This window comes from Mauremys mutica, chromosome 2 (assembly GCF_020497125.1).
Source record: "Mauremys mutica isolate MM-2020 ecotype Southern chromosome 2, ASM2049712v1, whole genome shotgun sequence".
Classification (NCBI taxonomy): domain Eukaryota; kingdom Metazoa; phylum Chordata; order Testudines; family Geoemydidae; genus Mauremys; species Mauremys mutica.
In genome coordinates, this window is record NC_059073.1 from 238228942 (window position 1) to 238252651 (window position 23710).

Sequence of the window (23710 nt, forward strand, 5' to 3'; positions counted from 1 at the left end):
AATTCAGGTGCCTACTGAGTTTGGCAGGAATTTTGTGGATTGCAGTTTGTAACTGTGCCTCAGTGGGCCACAACTGAGAGTGCCAAATTCAGGACAAACTGCTGAGAAATAGGGCAGATACACCCTAAGACTCGTGGCTAATCCCGCATAGGATATACCAAACCAGCAACAAAGGTAAACCTCTGTTTCACCACACTGGCTAACAAGAAGTCATAAAAGCAGTTCCTTTAGGCATTCCAGTCCTTGTATCACCACTGAAAACACTAGACTTAGAGATGAGTGGTTCTTTAAAACCACTCTCTTTAAATAAAAGGTTCTTCTGATCCCAAAGGACCAGCTACACAACCAGGTCAATATATAAATTAGATCTTACCCAAAAATCACACCAATGTCAATCCTTTAGTATCCAAAATCTAAAGGTTTATTCATAGTAAAAAAGAAAGAAAGGTGAGAGTTAAAATTGGTAAAAGGAATCAAATACATCCAGTAATTGCAAAGTTCTTGGTTCAGGCTTGTAGCAGTGATGGAATACACTGCTGGCTTGATAAGGCTCTGGTTGCTTCCAAATGGTTGGAATGCCCCCATTTAGTATAAGTCCAGAGGTTTGAGCAAGAAAGAGGCTGGAGCAGGATAGAGGCAAAATGGAGGTGTTTCCAGGGCCTTTTATAGCTTCTGCCATGTGGAGGGAAACCCATTGCTTCAAACAAAGCCCTCAGCATAGATAGTGGAAAATCACAGGTAGTGATAGGGTTTGGAGTCATATGGGCAAGTCACATGTCCATGCATGATTACATCTGGACATGTAGGAACCATTACCTATACCTCAAACAGCACATTTACAGGACAGTCCATTCAGTGTAGATGGGCGTCTTCCATTGTAAGTTAAATGTCCCTTTGATGAGCCACTTAATGTGAATAGTCCCTTCAAGATGTGCTGGCTCACTGCCTTGTGGGCATTACCACAGGAGCAAACATATTTGAAATACAGGTATAGAGCCAATGCTCAGAACTTCAAATACAAAAATGATACATGCATATAAATAGCATAATCATATTCAGCAAATCATAACCTTTCCATAGACACCATACATGCCACATTTTGTACAAGATTTGTTGCAAATGTATAACAGTGGTTATAACAGTGATCTATATCAGGGGTAGGCAACCTATGGCACACACAAGCTGATTTTCAGTGGCACTCACACTGCCCAGGTCCTGGCCACTGCTCTGGGGGGCTCTGCATTTTAATTTAATTTTAAATGAAGCTTCTTAAACATTTTAAAAACCTTATTTACTTTACATACAACAATAGTTTAGTTATATATTATAGACTTATAGAAAGAGACCTTCTAAAATGGTTTCAATGTATTACTGGCATGCGAAACCATAAATTAGAGTGAATAAATGAAGACTCGGTACACCACTTCTGAAAGGTTGCCTACCCCTGATCTATTTGGTCATATTTTAATCAGTGGAGCCAAAACTGGGTCTTGGGTGCCTAAATCTTACTATCTTTCTGGATCTGGGCCTTTGTGCTTTGCATTCTCTCTGATGGACTGCTAGTGATACCATCTGTAGCAGGTACAATAGCAAGATACTGTGTCTCTGCATATTTAGAAACCAAATGGGGGAATTCACTCTGGCACACTATACATACATTGTAAGAGGATTCTTTTCTAATGCTGTTTTTAATGTAGCTGCTATGTTATGTCACTGCTATCTGTACAGTGCTGTGATGACAATAAAGAGTACCTTGCAATCCAATAAATAATAATAAGAGGGAGTTGTAAAAATGTTAAGAGAAAATAATAGTCCCTACAAGAAAGAAACTCCCTCAAAAAGTCCTTTGGATACAGAATTCCACCCACCAACTAAATGACAGAGCTAACAGTATTCAATGAGTCAGCCATAAAGTACTACCATATAACACTACCATATATGTCATGATCTACCTCAGAGTAGTCATGTCTGAGCCAAAAGATCTAGGAGAGCTGGTAGGTCCAGTTTTATAAGGATTTCTGTTGGACCTAATTAGGATAGAGTAATAGGAAGGCTTGGTTCTACTGAGTGCTGTTAGGACTCTGCCTGCAATTCTAGAGGCATCAGTTATGAATTCAGCAAGAGACAGAGCTAGTAGGTGGTTTGTGAAAGGTGTACTCTCAAAGTTGTTTTCCTTGAGGGTCATTTTTCTGAACAGAGGTTTTATCTAGAGAGCAATTCCACAGAAGCATTTTCCTTTGCTGGAGTATTATCTACAGTGGTATTTCCCATAAGATTCTTTTTCTCTTAGCAAGTGAATTTATTTATGGTAAAATACTTTTAATGAGTTTCTTCATGAAATAAACACTCCTGGTCAGAGAAATTGCAACTATGGGACTCTCTGAGTTATGCCCTGACCTAGGTCAGTGCTGCTGAATAATTACTGCTACCACTATCCTACCAATGCTTTTGGGGAGAATTCATTAGATGTTACCCTTTTTATCCATTTAAACTTATGTGCTTTTTGTTTTGTTTTGTTTTTTTGGGCAAATTGTGATTCATCATTTTCTGAGGATCCTATGCTGCTTTGATTAGTTTTCAATCCACTAATTGCATGTTAACTACTTTAGAAATTACAAATAAGTTAGAGCTGGGTGGGAAATGGCTTTCTTGTCCTATGAACACTTTCAAGATATCAGAAAAATATCAGTCCTGAATGGGGACCAAAAAAAACCCAACCACCCCTCAACTTGTCAAAAACCAAAAGACCAAACAACAACATATAAACCAAACAAGAAACAATTAATTTCAAGTTTGACCATTTAAAAATTATTTTTACCATAATTATCTTAAATTTCTAAATGTCATTTTAGTTGAACTGCAATTTTTCATTTCAAAAATTTTGAAATAGGACAGTGACAATTTTGAAACTTTTTTCAGCACTTTTTGAATTGGGAAACTTGTCAAAACCAACCCTTTCCTGCAAAAAGTTTTGGTTTTCACAAATCAGCAGTAAAGGAAAACCATTCTGTCAAAAAAAAATTCCCAACTAGCTCTAAATTAATATATAGTCACCAACTTCCACCTAAGAACCTTCAGGCATGTTACAAACACTAATTTTTCAAGCCTCATGGTTTCCCTGTGAGGTTGGCATATATTATTGTCTCTTGTTAGAGGGGGAATTTGAGTCAGAACAAGGTTAAGTGATTTGCCTAAGTAATTGGCCTTGCTGGAATTAGAATCCAAGTGTCTCAGCCCTATCTTCAAACCACAGTACCAAAAGAAGCAGTGAAAATGTTAGAAGGTGTTTATCAGAAGTGTTCTATAGGGACAAAAGAGACCTCAAGAGCTCATCTAGTTCATTCCCCCCACACTGAGGCAGGAATATACCTAGGCTATCCCTGACAGTTCATCTTTGTAGCACACTCTATTTATACCAAATACTGTTATACATATATTTTCTTTTGTACTGGCTAAATTTCACTCCTGTCACAGGATATGTTTCAGCATTATAGCTAAAAAACAAGAAGAAGGATTTTCGGCGGAATGTTTCAACAGATAGGCAGCAAAAACAGATTAAGTCAATTACAGCTGTCTTTTCAGAGTCATCTTGGGGGACTGATATTACCATTATCCACATAAATAGCATTCAGCCAACTATTCACTTAATGGGCTATAATTTTAAAATCTTCTTTGCCCTTGAGACTTGCTGTAAAATCAACACACTGAAAAAGTAATAGTATATAGTTCCAAATGCACAGTGAAAACACTTGACTGTTAGCTCTGAATATAAAAATAATTGTGCATTTCACCATTATCACAATATTTTGATATACATAGTTTTTACTTTTATCTTTGCTGTTCTAAGTCAGTTACATATGTGTATGTCCCATATTGCAGGACAAAATCACTATTGGTTTATTCACCACAAATGGTCCCTTCCCTAAACATGAAAATATAGAAGATGTTTCTCTGAATAGGTCTGTTAGTGCGTTGGCAGATTGAATTTTCTCATAGTGTACACATTTTCTCATTTACTTTTGGATTAAATAGAGAAAAGCCATTGTTCTGAAAAGGTGAAGTTGCAATTTTTCTGACAATACTGGCTTCTTAATTGCTTAAACATATGCAGTCCTTCAGGTTTGTGACCAATGTAACTGACTAGCAACCTTATGCATATATATATATATATATATAAAACTCACCAGGTTTTAAGTTAGTATAAAGTGAGAAAAACTAATTGGCTAAAGGGTAAGTACAATAAATTCTGAGGAAAAAGTGTAGCTGATCCCATCATAAAACAACCTGAATGAGAATGTGCTACATAATAAACTAAGTGTTACTATTTTCTACAATCACTCAGGCCCAACATTTTGATTAATTGCAGATTCTGAATTACTGAGAAAATGGCAGTTAATTACCTCTAACACCTTTGCAGGAACAATTTGGAGGAGACTATGAAATTAGCACTCTGATGTTTGAGTAAAAACAAAAAAAAGTAGTTTAGTGGAATTTAATAATTTTGTAATTGAAATTTATGTTTCACAAAACTAATAGCTTTAATACTGAAATCCTTTATTTGATCTATCCCATATTTTACGTACACTGACTTTTATTGATTTCTTCTGAAATAACCCTCAATTCCAGAAGCTGAATTAGAAATATGTATTTCAGCTCTCGTATTATTCATAAACCAGGCACTCACGATACTGGTCTGATGTGTTTCTCTTTATATTTTGGATGACTGTTTGCTCTGTATTTTACTTTTCTAAATGGTTATTCCTAATTCTAAGGTTAAGAGGTAAATTGTGGCTTAAACCACAGCCCTTGGTAGGGGATGGGAGAGAGGTGCATCACCCATGCCAGAACTGCCAGAATAATCGTGTAAGGCCTCGATCTTGCAAATTGTTCTGCACAGTTGGATTTCTGCACCCGTGCAGAGTTCCACTGGTTTCAGGGGTTCAATCATATGGAATAGCTTGCAGGACTGGGGCTTAGCCTTGTCCTCTTATTACAGTGCACTACAATACATTTAAAATTTTTGTTTAGAGAGCAACAAAATCCTTTAAGCATTCAAAGAAAAATTAAGTAACCCAGCTTGTTCCACTATGAATTTGTGATAGTCTGGGAATTCAAGCTGAAGGTAGATGACATCATGGAGACTTTTGGCAACTTTTGATTCACTGGAATGATTTGTTTGTTTTTAACAAAGCCCACAGGGTGGTGCTCGTCTGTGTGCAGCTACAAAAACCTGATCACTCAATACTCACTCCAGTTCACTTTAACACTGCACATTACTCACTAAGTTGAAATTTGCTTGGGCATCTTAGAGTGGAAAAATAGAACCTGATGTCCACTTAATCCATCAAATTGCACAATGAAAATTATAAATGGAGTAACTACAGTAATACAAAACATATAAGTAAATATTAGATATGTCAGCAAACTAAACAATGGGAAAATGTCTCAAAAATGTCAGATTAGATTTTATACTTAGGGAAAACTATTTAGGTCTCCTTTCAGACAACCATTATTGTATTTGTATTGCAATATCACCCACAAGTCCTAACCCAGGTCCCATTACTATGTGCTGTACAAACACACAGGATGACACATCCCTGCTGACATCAAGGTGGCAGCGGTTTTTGAGGAGTGATTTGAAGGACAGGTTCATGATATTTCAGAATCATACATTTTTCAATCCTAATTTCAAGATAATTTTGAAAGTCTAAAATAAAATCTCATCTGTTTTTTAAATCTTTTCATATAATACACTGGACAAGGCCTGGGTTTAGATTAATATATTTCATAATGAGTATTAAATGGTTTTATGTGTTCATGCAAACCTGAAAAAGGAACAATTAACAAAAATAAATCTTACTGGAGAAGAATCAATTAATTTAATTTAAAAAGATATGGCAGAAACTGATGGAGGCTAAAGACCACCAATGAACATTTAGAGTATTTTTATGTTTCAGAACAGACATTTATGCAAAGAAATTGCAAAGACTAGGATTATTTAGCAGGAACGTTAGAGGGATTGGGACAAATCGTTGAATATTATGAAGGGCACAAATGATCACTCTTATCCTGCTCCATAATACATGAACAAGGGGACACATAGAAGCCTAGGCATCTGAACGTTTCAGGCAGTACCCAACATCTTCAGATAAACAGGGGTTTGGTGGATCAGGAAGCACAGTATTTGTTGCTGGGCTCCGGGTTCAGTAAACCCAAATTGCAGTCTCCTTCATACTGTCAGGCAGTCTTTGGGAAGCCAGCTTGTACCTCTTTTCCTCTTCAGCTGGATGGCCTTGGTGGTGAGGGGGTTGGAGAGAAGGTGTCTCCTCTCTTCACAAGAAGACCTCTCAACCTGCTGAAGCCCAAATGTGGGACACAATATATGACAAAGATCCAAAATGAGGATCACCTATAAAATATTCATGGAGGTAACTTCAGATGCTGTAGAATTCATTCCTTTATGGTAACTACTTTCCAGAACCTCATGATTATAACCCTTATAAGTTTTCAACAATTAAAGGGCACCAGATTTGTGTGAAATGTAGGTAACTTTGGGACTAAAGTGAGTGACCCTCAAAAATAAGACCTTTGAGAGGTATGCTCACAATATTAGGAGTCAAGCAGAGCAGTTTTTCTCCCACAACACTCAATCTATTTAGTCTCCCTCTCTGTCCCCATCTGTTCATGGTGCCCATCATTATGGTACCAGAGGAGCTTGGATATTCCAGCCAGGCTCTTCTCTAGCCCCAGAGGGCAGTGAAGACCTGCAGCACAGCCTCCCACAGAGTGCCAGGTGATCCTGTAGAAGCCAAACTGTGCTCTTTCTCCTCTTCAGATGGACAGCCTTAGAGAACCTGGTTAGTTGCTCTCACTGAGCTCTGGGTTATACAAAAGATGGATCTTGATTTTCATGTTTAGTATCAGTATCGTAGTGCCTGGCAGCAGATAAGACTCTATTGTGTTTAATTCTTTATAACAGCATTGGCAGGTGCTTGCATAACGGACGACAATTTTCAGTCCTTGCCTCCAAAGAGTTATTTTAAATGCACATTTTACCACCAGAAACAAATGAATCATGGCCTTTAAACCATTTGTGGTGAGACTAGAAATGCTTGTGTATTTTTAAATGGACCACTTGCTACCCTGACCTATTGTTTCCTGCTTTGCCTTCAAGTATTAACCTTAAAGTAGCTAGAGATGATTCATGTCCCATGATTCTTCATCACTAGATTACAGAGCAGTCCTTCAGGTGAGTTAGTGAAGAAGCCATTGTGTAGCAAAGGGAGGCCTAACCTTCAGAATAGATAAACGTAATAGATTAATCTCCTAATGTGGAATCCTTCATGCTTCTCTGGGGTGCGATAGAGGAAGACCAATTCTAATGTGGAGACTGGTTTTAAGCTTTTTAGTCTCTGGAGTAACTAAGTCTGTCTAGTAAGTCTATTGAAAGGAGAAACTTCACACAGCTGTAACCAAAGAAGATTGCTGAAGAAGGACTCCAGACAAATTTTCCTTTGAAGTGAATTTGATATGCTCTTTAATTCCCCTCACCCCCTTTGTCCATCAAAGCTCCAATTTGTTGGCCTTCTGTGCATACTACAAGGCCCATCTTTTCTCAGGCTTCTGGGGAGGTAATAAGCTGAGGGTTTGGGTGGATATATTCCTGTGCAGTCCTTTTGTATTTTGTGTGTTTTGACCTACAGAAAGGCATCCAAAATGCAGGATGAGGAGCCTATGTTCAAAGCCTGTATTAGCTGGAAGAGAACTGGTCATGCTTTTGTTCAGAAACATATTTTTATAGAACTATTTCAGGCTTCCTTGACTTCAAAATTTGGCCCTTAACCATAATTAACCGTGACACACTTTTCTGTAAATGTAATAGTACTTAGAAAAAACAGCTAGCAGTATTTTTATAGGTAGGTCTAATTGCTTTTAGGTTCTTAATTCTTAGCTAACACATACCATCGCATGTTCTCATCACTGTCACCCTTGTCCTCCCCTTCAGGGGGAAAGGACTATCTTCTATTTTTTAGCTTGTACAACACCCAGCACAGAGTAAACTATCATCACTTCCCTTTAAATCTAACGGAAAGTACTACACTATATTTTACTAAGGCCATGATTAAAACAATAGGCTGATATAACCACATTACAGATACATGTAAAGATGAATTTGGTCCATTACACTGATTATTTTAAAATAATACATCTGTTTATTTTCATCAGACCACATCATCAGCAGATGCATCTTATGTAATTTCCCTTGAAATCTTTGTCCCAGTTAGTTTATAGTTTCTCCCCACAAAAATGAACCCATAAGGCATCTTATGAGAATGGGAACAGTGACAGAATAGAATTAAGGCAGCACAGTATGACAGTACATGCCATTCTGCTGATCAGATAAAAAGTGCTATGTATGCCCTTCTCCATTAAATTCCATTTTTCTTATCCCTTAATTTGATTTAAAAAACCTCCTACATTTTATATTCAACTAGAAGTTACCATTTTACCTGATGATTTGGTAAGGACATAAATGAAAATCTTGGGCCAAGAAAAGAACCTCATGACAAGAGAGTCCCCTCAACATGTCTAGTAAAACAACATAAATGAGCAGTTGGTAAAGCAATCAGCCCTTCATATTGGAGCATACAGCATACATATGCAATGACCTTAGCCTTTCTACTTTGATTTACAGCAGTGTTGGAAAGTAACTTAACAAGGTGGTATGGAGCTTCAAGAGCAGTTGAAGTCAATTTATTGTCTAAGTTGCTATGGATGTTAATTAGATTAGGAATTTGCCGAGAGAAGAGTATGTTCTCTTTGAAACTAAGTTTTTGTGGCATGAAAACACAGGAAAGAAGAAATCCTACACTCAAGGAAATTGTAGGGTCCCACTGAATTCCACAAAATTGTAAAAATTCCAGCAATAACAATAGTTATAAAAGAGCCAAGAAAGTACCAGACCATTTAAAAAAATAACATACCCCAACTATTCTTGCATTATTTGGTACAGTCATGACAACAAATAGAGGATGATGGGTAAATGGCATGCTTGCTGGTATTTTCTAGTGCCAGCTAGCTAGTGGATGGATTGACTATTTAGTGTCAAAACAGAAATGTGCACTAAAAAAAAAAAGAAATAAAACTTGACTAAGGGTTTTATACTGCTACCCATCACCACTGTATCTGAGTCTTCCACATAAATCAATAGTGACATCCCCAGCAGACTTCATGGAGTCTCTGGCACTTCTCCCTGTTCTAGGAAAACAAGAGGATCTTTTTAATCCTGCAAATTAACATCCTTTTGCATGTCTTTTATAAATACCATAATTCAATGCTTTAACAGTGCAATGGGGATTTGCTAGACACTTTCCCCATAACATAACTCTTTTGCATGATTCTGATTCAAAGAACTATATTCTCTTTGAAACCTTTCACCGAAAAGGCACACCTGGAACCTCCAAATTCAGATAGGAGCAAGAATGATGCACCTAACTGCAGCTGGTGTAAGGGTTTTGACATTCAGTATTCAGGAAGATATCTAAGCATGAACCCAAGTTTAAGCAAGTAGTCCCATTGAAATCAGTGGAATTATTCAGGTGCTTGAAGTTAAATATCTTGCTGAACAGGGATCATAGAAGAAATAGGGCTACCGAATGAATTACCAGTCCCTCTTCTTGCAGCCTTCTTCTGTTTTTTCTTGGAGATCTTCCATCCAAGAATTGACCAGATCGGAAAAGGGCCCTACGAGAGGTTGATTGTGAGGCTACAGTGCAGAGAAACAGGTCTGAATCTGTAAATAGGTTACTCCAACAGCTGGAATCTCATGCCTGGTATTCTCTGGAAACATCTGTCCCATTTTATTGAAAAATATTGTGAAGTGAATCTTAGCATTACAGGTACAGTTGTGCAGATGACTGATTTTTTTATTTTATTTTATTTTTGTTTGCTGACTGAATCAAAAGTTGAACGCTTTGTTTCAGGGCGAGCTCATTATTTGGTTCAACCAAAACATTTTGTTTCAGATTTTTAACAGTGTAAATAAAAACTGAAGTAAAAATTCAAAACAGCCATTTCATTTGGAAAATGTGGAAACAAAATATAATTTTTTTCAGATTTTGTTTTGGGTTTTTTTGACTGAAAAGAATCGGCAAATTTGTCACAAATTTACAAGATGTTTTCGTCAACCTGAGTCTGGATTCAGCTGAAAAACTCCACCCAACTCTAGCTACAAGAGCTAGAAAACACTCTAATCACTCTAACAGAAAACATAGGGCTTGATCCTTGGCTGATGCAAGTCAGGGTAACTCTACTGAAGTCAATGCACCTAAGCTGATTTACATGGGCTGGGAGCTGGCTCATAATTTATCAGCTGTCATCCATCTCCAAAGCCAGTAGAATGTTGAACAGTCAGAATGAGTGGAATGTTATAGGGGAAGATTGTGTGCAGTTTGCATGTCTAGCTTAGTATTTTATTTTGCGCTGCTCTTTTCACTTACATCTCCCCAAGGCCCCTTTGGAAGCAGAGTGCAAGGGTTTCTCCCCATTCAGATATATACCACTAAGTAACATTCTTGTAAATGAAGTACTGGACCCATATTACCACTGTCTGTTGATCCCTCCTCTACAGTCAGTCCCCGCACCTCTTCTGACACACAGGACCACAGTTTCTCACAAAATATGCTCACAAAACATATATGCAATGCAAACAGCATGTTCATAATCAGCATCAGTATCCTTCAATCCATACAATTATTCAGAACAGAGATGCAAACAATACTGTGCATTGCTATAATGCCTTTCATCTGATCTCAAAGTACTTAATGTGTGTTAATTATCCCTTACACAAATGCCTATTTGTGCCCCCGGAAAGGTGGCGTTTTCATGTGCAGTGGGAGCATGTACATGTTACCCAGGAACAATTTAGGAAATAATGTTTGAAAGATTGCCCTAGGCTGTCTTCCTAGAAGATCAGTGAGTACAAAACATTGAAAAGAGTAACAGTCACAGTAATGTCATCAGGGTCAGTTCCAACAGCATACATACCCATTACTGCACCTCTGCCAGTTCTGACTGCTGCAAAGCTTATGGATAGCTTAGTGTTGGCATTTTCTCATCAGTTTGGATGAGAGTAAGCCATAACCGTGTTGCAGACTCAATCTGCCTCTGTACCAGGAGAAAAATATTTGTGTAATAAAATATGCACACCTCAGGGAACCCCCTGAAATATCTTAAAAGTCAGTGGTGGTTAGTGCTGCAAAACCTGTAATGACCCATTATAGTTAATTTACTACTATCCAGCATTCATCTTCCCTGATTTTGGTGCCATTCATTTGTGCGTGTGCATATTTACATATACTCTGCTAAGTTATAAGGCTTGGGCCAAATTCTACAATTACAGCCGTACAACCCTGTTGAAGTCACTGGGGTTGCATGGATGTAACAGAGGGCAGAATTTGCTGTTACAGATCATTCTTCTCGAATTTGAAAGATTATATATCTTACATTCTGACACATAACCCAGAACAAAGGATAGGTCAACATTCATGCAGCCCTGTGGAGTCTGCTAACTACACAACGATCTACATCATCACTTTATTTTATTTTCTCTGAAACAGCTGTGGATGTTCCCCACCTTTATCCCCCGCTCCTTCTCCTTCCAACCTTGCTGCTGGCTCGCTAACAGATACATGCTGAAATCACATATGCTCAGCTGTATGAATGCTGGTGTCGGTGATCCGGCTGGGGAGCATATACACACAACAGAATTAGGAATCCTCATTTTTTTCCTCCAATGTTCTCATTTCATTCATCTCTCAGATTACATTTCTGCTATTCCCCTCCCTCCATCCCCCCTCACCCCTTTCTGTAAGCGGATGGGCTACGCACTGATGAGATAATACTAGGTGCAATTCCAAGCAATCATTTTAAAAAACATCTGGGTTTTTTGCGTAACTTATGTCCAGCTCACACTGTTTCAGGCAGTACATGGATCAGGATTCTGGATCATGTGTAAATAATCAGAGTGAGAAAGGGGGACCATATGCATGTGGTGGGGAGGGTATATCAGCATTTGTCCACTGATAATTTTTAATTTAGATCTTTAAGTATTTGTGTAGATGCATTTAGAGTCAACTGGTTTAAATCTGCATAGCTCTGATTACAGTGGAACTAATCCAATTTACACCAGCTCAGGATCTAATCTTGAGATTTTATATGAATGCATTTTGCAGCTTCTCAAATTAGTAGGACTAGCATCTAAGTTTTAATCTATGCTTGCTATCTGTGTGGCATTTAAGATATAAAGGAGTATAAATGCTAAAATAATTATTAAGCCTATCTGGGATTTCTTCTATGTCCATTTGTAAAAAAAAAATCCATTAATAGATTTCCTATTCCCTTCAATGTACTGGTTGGTGTGTGGGGAGGAATCTATTAATGGGAACAATTATTTTGAAAAGCTAAGCAAGTGTAATTACAGATCCTGTAAATCAAATAATTTCTGTCTGTTTGTTTGCCAAATGAGACCAGTGGTTCCTGGAAGAGAAAAACAACAAGGAAGTATTTAAAGGTTAAAAATAGCCTTTGCTTTGAATTTTTTAAAGCCATGTGTGTAGGAGTGTTAACTACAGGGTTTTATTTAATGGATTTTTGTTTTTTTTGCTAATGGTGACAGAATTTAATCAGTGAATCTTGTACAAAAGGTGGTTTTGGCTACAAGAATTAATAGTTTGAATATTTCATGACATAACTTTATTTTGAAGAGGTGTAAGTATACATTTCTGTACTTGGAATAGCTTGTTAAATAGCTGTTTTTGCAGACTGGCCTTTGAATTTCTGGTTCTCCATAGGAATGTGAATGTAGGTCTGTTGTAAAACTTCACACACACATATACACACGCTGTCCCCACTATCAGACTGACAGGCTGGTGGCAAGTAAACATTTATTAACACTGGACCATCTCAAAACTAGTGGATTCAAACTAGAAAATATCTTATGGATAGAAAAGTTCAGGACATGTCAAATGAATGTGTGCCCTCTGATTTGGCCAGAAGTAACAAAAGTGTTTAGTTTTGACTACAGTCTGTAATACTGTAGCATTTTTTTATTGTACAGGATGACACAAAAGTGATATGATGTAATCTGCAGCACATCCACTATCTCAGAAAGTGTTCCTATTTGTGGGCTAGATTGGACACACACAATCTGCCTTGTTAAGGGACAATGCAGAGGTGCACTGCCTCAGAAACACAATTTATTTTCTGCTCCTCTGTTTTACTCCTGGTGGATAGCAATATGCTACTTGTCCTGACCAGTGGCAGATTACAACCCTCCCTCCCCGACTCATCCCAATTCAGCTGCCCTGACAATGCACTGAGAAAGGCAGAGCCCAGGTTCTGACCACTCTCTTGTCCATTTGCTCGAGGGGAAAAATGTAGCTGGTGCACAGTGCCCTGCTTACTTTACACATCTGCACCCCAGGTCTGGGGAGGCCACACAGGACCATGTGGTGGCGGGAGGGGAGATGGTCTGAGGTGAAGGTTTTTTTAAAAATATCCTTGGCGTGTAGCTTCTCCTCTCTCTGTATGTAATTGTCTAATGGATGCAAAGTTTACTTGGTAAGAGAAAAGATGCTCATACTACAGCATTTACAGCCACTCTACATTATCCAGTCCACACACCATCAGGCACAAGAGTACAGTCTGCTCCTGGAAGAGCTCAAAGTGCCTTGAATATCAGCAACAAAGGGGGCTGAGGCTGTTGTAAAGTGTAAAGGGGGGTGGGGCATGGAGTTAAGCACCTCTGGTAGAGGTTTGTTTAATATTTCAAAATAAGCTACTGGATTTGCAATCAGTTTGGCAGTGGAATCTTATAACCAAACAGCTGACTCTTATGAAAATCTTTGTATGTCTGAACAGGAAGCGTTTTACCTCTCAAGCAGGAAGCCTAATGCAGAGCTTACACAGTGATATATTTTCAGTCATGTGGCCAGGACAATAAACATGTTTCTTTTGATCCATGTGGCAGTAGTGCATGAGCTGTAGTTTTGTGCAGGGCTGGAATGAGATGCAAATCTGTCAGAAGTGAGTCTGTGCTCCTGGACTGCTTCCGCACATCCTAAATTCATCAAGTTGAGACCAGAGGATTTCAAATAAATGTCTAAAGAACCCATAAAAAGTATCCAGCTAGCATGATGGCTTAAGTCCTAATGTTAAAACACCGTCTATATTGTATGAAACATTTTTGTCCCAGGATCTATAAATTAAATATCTTTTGCAAATATAAATGTATCTACTACCTCTCTACTTCATACTATATGAATGAATGCAGAAATATCTGTCCTGGGACAGTTAAGGGCCTGGCTAGAATTTTAAAACATTATTTAAAATGATCTCCTATTAATTGCCGTAGTGCTCAAATTGAGATAATATCCTCAGGGTATTAAGTAGCACTGGTTCCTTTATATCTCCTTGCCTTAGAATGTTATGCAGCTAACAGCAGCAGAACATTATTTCATAGACTGCCTCTGTTTACAAATCAAAGTGCCTAGCTTAAGCACAGTTTGCTGAAATACAGTGCTGTTATTAGGAAATGTGAGTGGGCTGAAGTGGGGATCCCTGTAGAGTTAACTTGGCAGCATTGGAGATCCTGGCTCAACCTGATATTAAAAGTGAGTCATCAGTTTACCCACACAGCAGGCCCTCACTTTGTACTTCTCACTGTGAGCAACTCAGCAGAGGGCCAGAAGATTCAGGGTTAGCTTCTATAATTAATAGCCCACTGAAAGGGACTCCTTGTTAAGGAAGGCTTGTTTCACTCTTGTATTTTTGTTCTTCAGCGTTAGCCTTTGATAAATAACAAAAGCACAAGTCAAATCTACCACCTGGAAGGTTAGTTTACAATACTTGTTAGTCATCTGATCCAGACTGCCTCATTTCTACTCCAGGTCTAAGGCTTTGGAACTGTCTCAGTTCACTCAAAAGCTATTTTTATATCTGCTAGGAACTGTTTGCAGTGCCAAGCTTTCATTTTCATCAGCTCTGTACTGGCTTGTTTTCCCAAAAAAATCCATGAACTGTCCTAGGCTCACATGGGCCTCTATCAGGAAGCACTTTGGTATTCACCACTCTTTGGTAAGGAGGGGAATAGCAGAATGATAGAAATTAGAGATGCAAAAGCAATACCAAGTTAACTAGTCTATCACTCTCCTAGGACAGGATTGTCTCCTATAGTACATATTCCAGTGCTTTGTCCAGTCTAATTTTTAAATGTCTCAGCCATCTGGACTTGTACCATTGCCTTCCACGGATATCTATCCATCTTGGTTGTTTTGAAAGTAGAACCTAGCACTGTGGTATCTAAGCGCTGTACAGACCATTACACTGAATAGACTGTTTCACACTTTAACAGGATGAGGAAGTTTTCCCATACTGACTCTAAATTTTCCCTTCCTTAACATCATCCAATTAATCATAATTATACCCTTTTGTACTATTGTAGGAATCTCTTCTGCCTCTTTTACAGTCTTAAAATCTTGTATGAGATTTCCAGGCCCCTCAGTCTTCACTAATCCAAGCTACTGGGTACATATTTTGTTCTGTTTGCTCCAAAGCCACCACCCCCCGACCCTTATTTTTTATTCTCCATGACCCTGATTTGCAAAAGAACATAAGCATGTTCTTAAACGCATGCTTAAGTTCCATTGACTTCAGTGCATGTGCTTAAGTGCCCTTCCTGAATAGGGATGCTTTCCTGCACTGGGACCTGTATTTCCACCATGAGCTCTAAGGAGACCAGAACTGAATAAAATATTTCAGCTATGATCTCACTGGATTCATGTTGCAGTAATGGGAAAACAGAGTTACAGGGACTACAACCAAGCTTATGAAATCTAGCAAGTGGGTGCAACAAAAGTTCTAAGCATATACAAATGCAACCGGGGAAGTTTAACCCCAAAACGTAGTTTTGCACATGCCTTTTACTTTGTTCTCTTGTGAATATATAGGGGTTCTTCCAAACCTCCTCTCTTGATTTGTATCAAGATCCCTCAGTTTTACAAACCTTTCTCAATATGTTATCCTATACTTGTGTGTGTTTATAACACTCTCATTTCCAATTCTTCAATTCAGTACTGTTAATTACAACATATAATCTCCCTCTCTTGCAATGTCATACCTGTTACTCTAAATGCACACCATTCAGTCTTTTGCATATGCTAGATTTCAGTTTTGTGGATGTTCAAAGTATTCATTTCCCCCTTGAAAACAAAACACAAATATAGGGAAGAAGAGATCAAAAAATGTACAAAATCAATAGAAAACATAGCTATGAGAGACAGGAATGGAAGGGAAAATTTAAGCCACTCCGAGCTGTACATGATAGATGGTCAAATGAGCTTTATTATGAAAAGGAGAATGGCTTATGTCAAGTGCCTCTTCACCCTGTAATGATACTGTGAAATATGATCACTTGTCTTGAATAGTCTTCATCCTAACAGCTACATTCTTGAACTTATAAACACTATTAATTGTGTCAAACATGGAATTTGAATCCAGCAGCCCCTTTCTACATTTAAACTGAATGGGTCTCATAAATTGCTGGTGTAAAATCTATTGGAAACAGTGGAGTTATATGCCAGACAGGAATTCAGTGCAATATTTAAAAATGGTGGTACTGAAGATTTTTGCATATAGATAATGCAAGATTTTTTATGCCTGCAAGGATCCTCATCACTCTTGTATTGTTCCTGTTTGCAAATCTTCTGTGTTTGGACTCTTCATTCTAAGCCTCCATTTTACACATTTTGGACCAGACTTTGACTGACCCTGTGCAGGTGGCACAAGGGCATGGCACAATGAGGCTGGGGAATGCAGATATAATGAGAGTGACTGGAAGGACGAAGTGAGGCTGAATCCCTGGTATCTGTTCCCTGCTTTGGACAGCAAAATTAACTTTCCAAAAGCCTATTCCCATTGATGCTGATTTGTGTGCCTCACCCTTACTGCTCACTGGAGCTTTTGCTTGCAAAGGCTCATATCATATTGCCTCTATATAAATCCACAGTATGCCCACATCTTGAATACTGCATGCAGATGTGGTCATCCCATCTCAAAAAATATATTGGAATTGGAAAAGGTTCAGAAAAGGGCAACAAAAATGATTAGAGGTATGGAATGGCTTCCGTGTGATGAGAGATTAATAAAACTGGGACTTTTCAGTTTGGAAATGAGATGACTAAGGGGGGGGGATATGAGAGTGGTCTATAAAATTGTGACTGATGTGGAGAAAGTAAATAAGGAAGTGTTATTTATCCTTCTCAGAACACAAGAACTGGGGGTCACCAAATGAAATTAATAGGCAGCAGGTTTAAAACAAACAAAAGGAACTATTTTTTCACACAACGCACAGTCAACCTGTGGAACTCAAGATGTTGTTAAGGCCAAGATTATAACTGGATTCAAAAAAGAACTAGATAAGTTCACTGAGGATAGGTCCATCATGGCTATTAGCCAGGATAGGCAGGGATGGTGCCCCTAACCTGTGTTTGCCAGAAGCTGGGAATGGGTGATAGGGGATGGATCACTTGATGATTATCTGTTCTGTTCATTCCCTCTGGGACACCTGGCATTGGCCACTGTCAGAAGACAGGATACAGGGCTAGATGGACCTTTGGTCTGATCCAGTATGGCCATTATTCTGTTCTTACGACAGACTGGAAATGGTTGGACGAAATTTTCTGAAGTTTTTTTATTTATCAAAATCCTTCTAGTCTGAATAACTTAACTGGGCACTGGGGAACTCCACCAAGGGGCTGAAGAAGGAAGCATTCCCCAATCCAGGTTGTATAGTAGCAGTGGAGATCCAGATCTATGGCTGCTAATCCTAGTGGTAGGAATAGTCCTTGACTCTATCACATCCCATCTCCCATGATATGGAAAGATTCGGTGTTCTGTGCAGTAGCCTCACATCTGCCCCACCACCCCAGCCCACCCCTGCCTCATCCCTACTCTCTCTATAATGACAGCAGGCAGGGAGCATCTTAAAGAGCTAGATTCTGCTCTAAGCAGGAGTTGAACACCCCTTATGTGGTCCTTCTATATGCAGACTCCCCTTGCATAGCAGAACTATCCAAGGTTCCACTGCCTGAAAGCCTCTACAACTGGGAAGGAGGAGGCAGGATTTTCCTCAATGGTGCTAATTCTGATACAATGGTCAAAATGGGGAGACCTGCCCAAAGCAAATCCTAAAACTGATACTTCGCTACGTGAATTCCACTGTTTGAATTGAAAAAGCAAACAGATTTTGGCAGTGACCCAAACTGAGTTAGACATTATGTGATGCCAAAAAAATCCCATGTAAGTTTTGGTACGGAGTCTATGTGCAGTGCATGAGAGAGGGTAATGTAGTTCTAATGGAAGAGATGTGAAATGTGTCAGGAAAGGAACCATTTTACCAAAGTAGGCAGGAATATGCACATGTTATGGAAGCTATTACTACAATCCTGGACCCCAAGGTGCAGCCTGAGTGGATGGGATGTACACTGGGGCTCTCCACTTGACCGGGGAAAGATGTCCTCCCCAAATACCCATGCTTCTCTATGACAATTGCAGTAGCTCCTGTAACCAGTGCACTCCTGTTCCAAAGGGAAGAATGGCTTGTGTCATAACCCCCTAGCCCACTTCTTCCTGCCTCTCAAAGTCCCCGTGCACTGAGTTGCTGAGAATCCCCATGGGTTAGGCCAAGAATGATACAGACTACTAACACTCCAGAAGAAAATGAGACCTTGGTGGGATGATGGATATCTCCGTATCTTGGAACAGAATACACTAAAATAATAAGCACTTATATAGTGCTCTACATTTTCAAGCATCAACTTATGAATATAAAACCACTCTGACCAGGGAATGTAGTTCACAGCCTAAAATGATGATGATCAGACAACTTTAATCCAAATGCCTTTTGTTCATGAAAAGTACTAGTACCAAACTATGCATAAAACATCAGTGATATTAGTGGTTCAGCTAAAAGCAATAAAACTAAATGAGTTAATAGATTTCCAAAACTTTCTGAATGCCAGCTGTAGGCAATTTTATTTGTGTGAAAAGTTAATTTGGCAAATGGAAGCCGGTTACTGTTAAGATTCCGACACCTTTCTGTATGTTCAGCAGTAGCTTAGCCTTGAAATTAAAGAGACTACCCACACGGTAAAGTACTGCTCAGCGTGTGTAAGGCTAACACAATCTAGCCCACAGTAAATACCCATCTCATATATGGTGCATCCAACAATCCTTTATCTCAAACGTTATCCAGAAAAGAAGATGGAACTATTTGAGTCACATGTTAAGAATGAAACTAGTGTCTGCTATGGCAGGCGTGCCATTGGGCAGCCAGAACATGCAAAAGGAGCAGACCAAAAGAATCCCTCATAAAGACGCTTCTCAGAGAGGGGAAACTTATGTGACTTAACAACATAGCAGACAAGTAAAGAGCAGCTCAGGCTAGACAGAGATGATGGAACCTTGTCTGTGCCCTAACTGACCTCTGACTGTGTGGGAAGAATTCAGATATATAATAAATACCCATAGGAGTAAAATATTAAGATAAAAACATACTACATAGAAAAAGAAAAGCAAGCTGACATAAAAAAGGGTTGGGAGACCAAGAACAGGGAAACACTAACTACAGATTATTGTATAATGCAAAATAAAAGCTGTGGAAGAGCTTAAACCAACGGTTCTCAAACTGTGGGTTGAGACCCCAAAGTGGGTCACGACCCCCTTTGAATGGGGGTTGCCAGGGATGGCTTAGGCTTGCTGGGGCCCAGGGCTGAAGCCTGAGACCCACTGCCCAGAGCCGAAGCCAAAGCCTGAGGGCGGCGGGGCTCAGGTTGCAGACCCCCTGCTTGGGGCTGACGCCCTGGAGCTTCAGCTTTGGCCTTCTTGCCCAGAGCAGTGAGGCTCAGGCTTTGCCCCCTCCCACCTCACCTGGGGCAGTGAGGCTTGGGCAGGCTCAGGCTTCAGTCCCCCCTCCTGGGGTGATGAAGTAATTGTTGTTGTCAGAAGGGGGCTCATGGTGCAGTGAAGTTTGAGAACCCCTGGATGAAACTATAGAGTGCAGTGGCTGTTTTACCAAAATACAAAAGCCTATGGAGGAGTAATCCACAAACCAGTGGACTAGGGAGATCTTAGCCAATTTCTGTCCTTACTTAGACCTCTGATTCAGGACAGCACTTATGTGTGTGCTTCAAGTTCAACACATGCTTAGAAGTGTTCCTGAACTGGGGCATTATACCGGGGACATGCAATCATGTTAAAATCAGTAGAGTTGCATAGGGTATAAGCCAGGTCACCATTTGGCCAGGCATATCACAACTAAAGAATAGAAGAAATAGGAGTAGGTGAAACAAAGGCTATGTCTACGTTTGAGCTGGGAGGTCTGATTCCCAGCTCATGTAGGCATACCCGTGCTAGCTGTGCTTGAGCTAGCATGCTAACAGTAGAAATGTAGCTGGTGGAGCATGGATAGTGGCTCACTTTGGCCACCTGAGTATGTACCCATCGGATCCAGGCAGCTGTGTACTCAGGCAGCTCGCCCAAGCTGCTGCCTGTGCTACCCTGCTAGTTTTAGAGTATTCATTTGATCACGTCTAACATGAGCTGGAAATGACACCTCCCACCTCACATGTAGACATAGCTAAAGTGGCAAAGGAATTTAATAGACTAACCTGAACACCAGGCTATGATGGAGCAAAAACCAGAGTTCTCTGATAGTTCTAATTAGCAATTCTGGCACTCATAAGGAGGAATATTCAATCACCATTTCTCTTTAGAAGTATAAACAGATGGGAAGCCACCCTACAAGCCAAAGAACATGTCTTCTGAGAGTAAGTCTAGGGCATTCTGTAGAATAAAACACTTTTTCTGTTTACAGGTTTTTTTGTAACAGTTTTAGTTTCAACGTTCTGACATATCCATACAGTACTAACTGTTATACACTGAAAACACTTTAACAGGAATGTATGCATAGTGAATGCCAGAGCCTGACGCCAATGCTCAGGTTTACCTCAGTTGACTTTTACCTAAGTAAAGATGTCAGGAATTGGCCCTCTGAGATCAACATGAGAATCAACAGTTTGTTTTCTGCTTTTCTTCAACTTGCAGTTTGGAGGAAAGGGATAGCTTCTCTTCACATTCAAAAGCTCGTTATTGGTAGGGTGACCATATTTTCCTGTGCTGAATATGGGACACCTGGTAAAATAACTTGTATTTAAGCAAGTTCAATGGCAATAAATCAGAACTATGCATACAAACATTCAAATTAACATCAAGTTGACTGAGCCCCTGTTAAAAATAAATACTGCATAGTCAGAGTATTTTTATTTATCTTCTTATCTTTAAGGCTTTAGGGTTTACACAGGGAGAGGTGATACACACACACACACTCCCATACACCCCTCTCACACAGGGGGGATGACCGACTGGCCTGACTCTCCCTGCCCACAGAGGCGGCTCTAGCAATTGCGCCGCTGCAAGCAGGGCGGCACGCTGCGGGGGGCGCTCTGGCGGTCGCCAGTCCCGCGGCTCCGGTGGACCTCCTGCAGATGTGCCTGCGGAGGGTCCGCTGGTCCCGCGGCTCCGGTGGAGCATCCACAGGCATGCCTGCGGGAGGTCCACCCGAGCCGCGGGACCAGCGGACCCTCCACAGGCATGCCTGCGGCAGGTCCACTGGAGCTGCCGGACGACCAGACCCTCCACAGTCATGCCTGCGGGAGGTCCACCGGAGCCACCTGCCGCCCTCCCGGCGGCATGCCGCCCCAAGCGCGCTGGAGTCTAGAGCTGGCCCTGCCTGCCCGGCACTCTGCCTTCCATGCCGATCTGGTACCTCTCCTGGTACCTGGCGCCGTGTCTTCCCAAGGCAACACATGTGGGGAGCACGCAGGGTCATGTGTTCCCCCCCTCCTGATTTCTGCCAGAGTTTGGCACTGTAAGGGAGGGAAGGGACAGGAGCTGCAGGGGAGGAGGAGGGAGAAGGGATGACTTGGCCCATATCTTTGCAGAGCTCATCTCATCTCCTCCCTCCCCTGTGGCTGGAAGCAGTTTGGCCCTTCCTGCCTGCACAGTTTTGAAAGGCAGCTAATACCTCCAGTCTGCTGCTGGCCATGGAGATAACCCAGCCGCCTCCTGTTCCCTGGCTACAGCGTGGGCAGGAAGGGGTTACGTCCTAAGGCTGCATTGTGCACCAGGGCCCAGGGAGCCTGACTGCAGGGGCTTCAGCGAACCTGGCCAGAGAGGTGGCTCAGCAGGGGAGAGTGCCTAGGGGATGGAGCAGCCCTGTGCTCCCTGGGGGCAGGACCCAGGGCTGGGCAGAGGGCGGGTGAAGAGGGTGCTAAGCCCCTGCCCCAGAGGCTGCTGTGGAGCCTGCAGCTTGGGGCACAAACAAGTTGGAAATCACTTTCCCCCCACCCCACTCCAGAGCTTAGTGAGGGGCGGAGAGGCTTCCCGTGCCAGCGCTGTGTGGGGCTGTGGCACATGCAGGGCTTGGCTCCTCCTGGCCAGTGCCCCGGGCCGGAGGGTCTTGGGCTTTCCTGGGGCGCTTGTTCAGCCAGAGGCAGTGGGGGAAGGAAGGAGCCTGCGGTTCAGGCTGTTGGGGAACTAAGCACTCTGACCAGGGGCTGGTTCTCTGCAAAGAGCTGGGAGCTGGACGCGCCCTGCCAGGGGTGGGGGAGGGAAATATGAAGGAGCAGCAGGGCTGGGTGGGGTGTGAAGGGGCAAAGCAGGGAGAGGAGGAGCATGTAAAGGGCCAATGGGTGGGCAGCAGAGGAGACACATAACCAAATGCCTGCACTCACCAGCCATCACAGCTCACAGCCAGTTCCAGCCAGAAACAGAATGGGGGGATGGGGCCCTGCTGGACAAGAGCTGGTACGCAACAGGGGCTCTGCTGGTGGACCAGCAGGGGGAGCGGCCAGCCCTGTGTGCTACATCTTCACCCCGCTACCAGCTTTGCACATCCATCCCCATTGTCGGCCATGGACCCCCCCCACACACACTCATTGCTGGTGGGCAGGTGGCTGGCGAGCAGGGATCTGGCCAGCAGCAGGACCCATCAGTACTGATGTGGGGGCGGGGGAAGAGAGAAAATATGGGACAATTTGCCTATTTTAAAGACAAAGTCAGGACACCTGCAGGAGGGCTTAAATATGGGACTGTCTCTTTAAAAATGGGACATCTGGTCACCCTAGTTATTGGGTTAGGCATGAGGATGTGTTCCCTGGCCTCACTTCAGCTGGAATTCTGGAGTGAAATCCTGGCCTCATTGAAGTCAATGATAAAACTCTCATTGGCTTCATTAGGGACAGGATTTCATCCCGGGAAGCTAATTGTGCTAAAAAAGCCAAGATAAAGGCAAAGATGGCACAATCTAAGCTCCATAGATCTCATGGTGGGCTGGAGGAGCTTGTTTTATGTTTATTTTCTTTTTATTGCCCAATACTCTATTTAAATATGTGAAGTCTGTTTCTGAACTGTAACATGGGTCATAATTCTTCTCTGCCTCTGCACCAGTCAAACCGCTTCTCCTTCAAACCCTCCCTCAAAACTCATTACTTCCTTTAAGCTTTCTGTGACTATTCTCTCCTCTGTTGCCATCTATCCACTTTCTCATGCCTGCCTGCAGTAAAATAAATGTTTTGATATGAATTCTTATCAC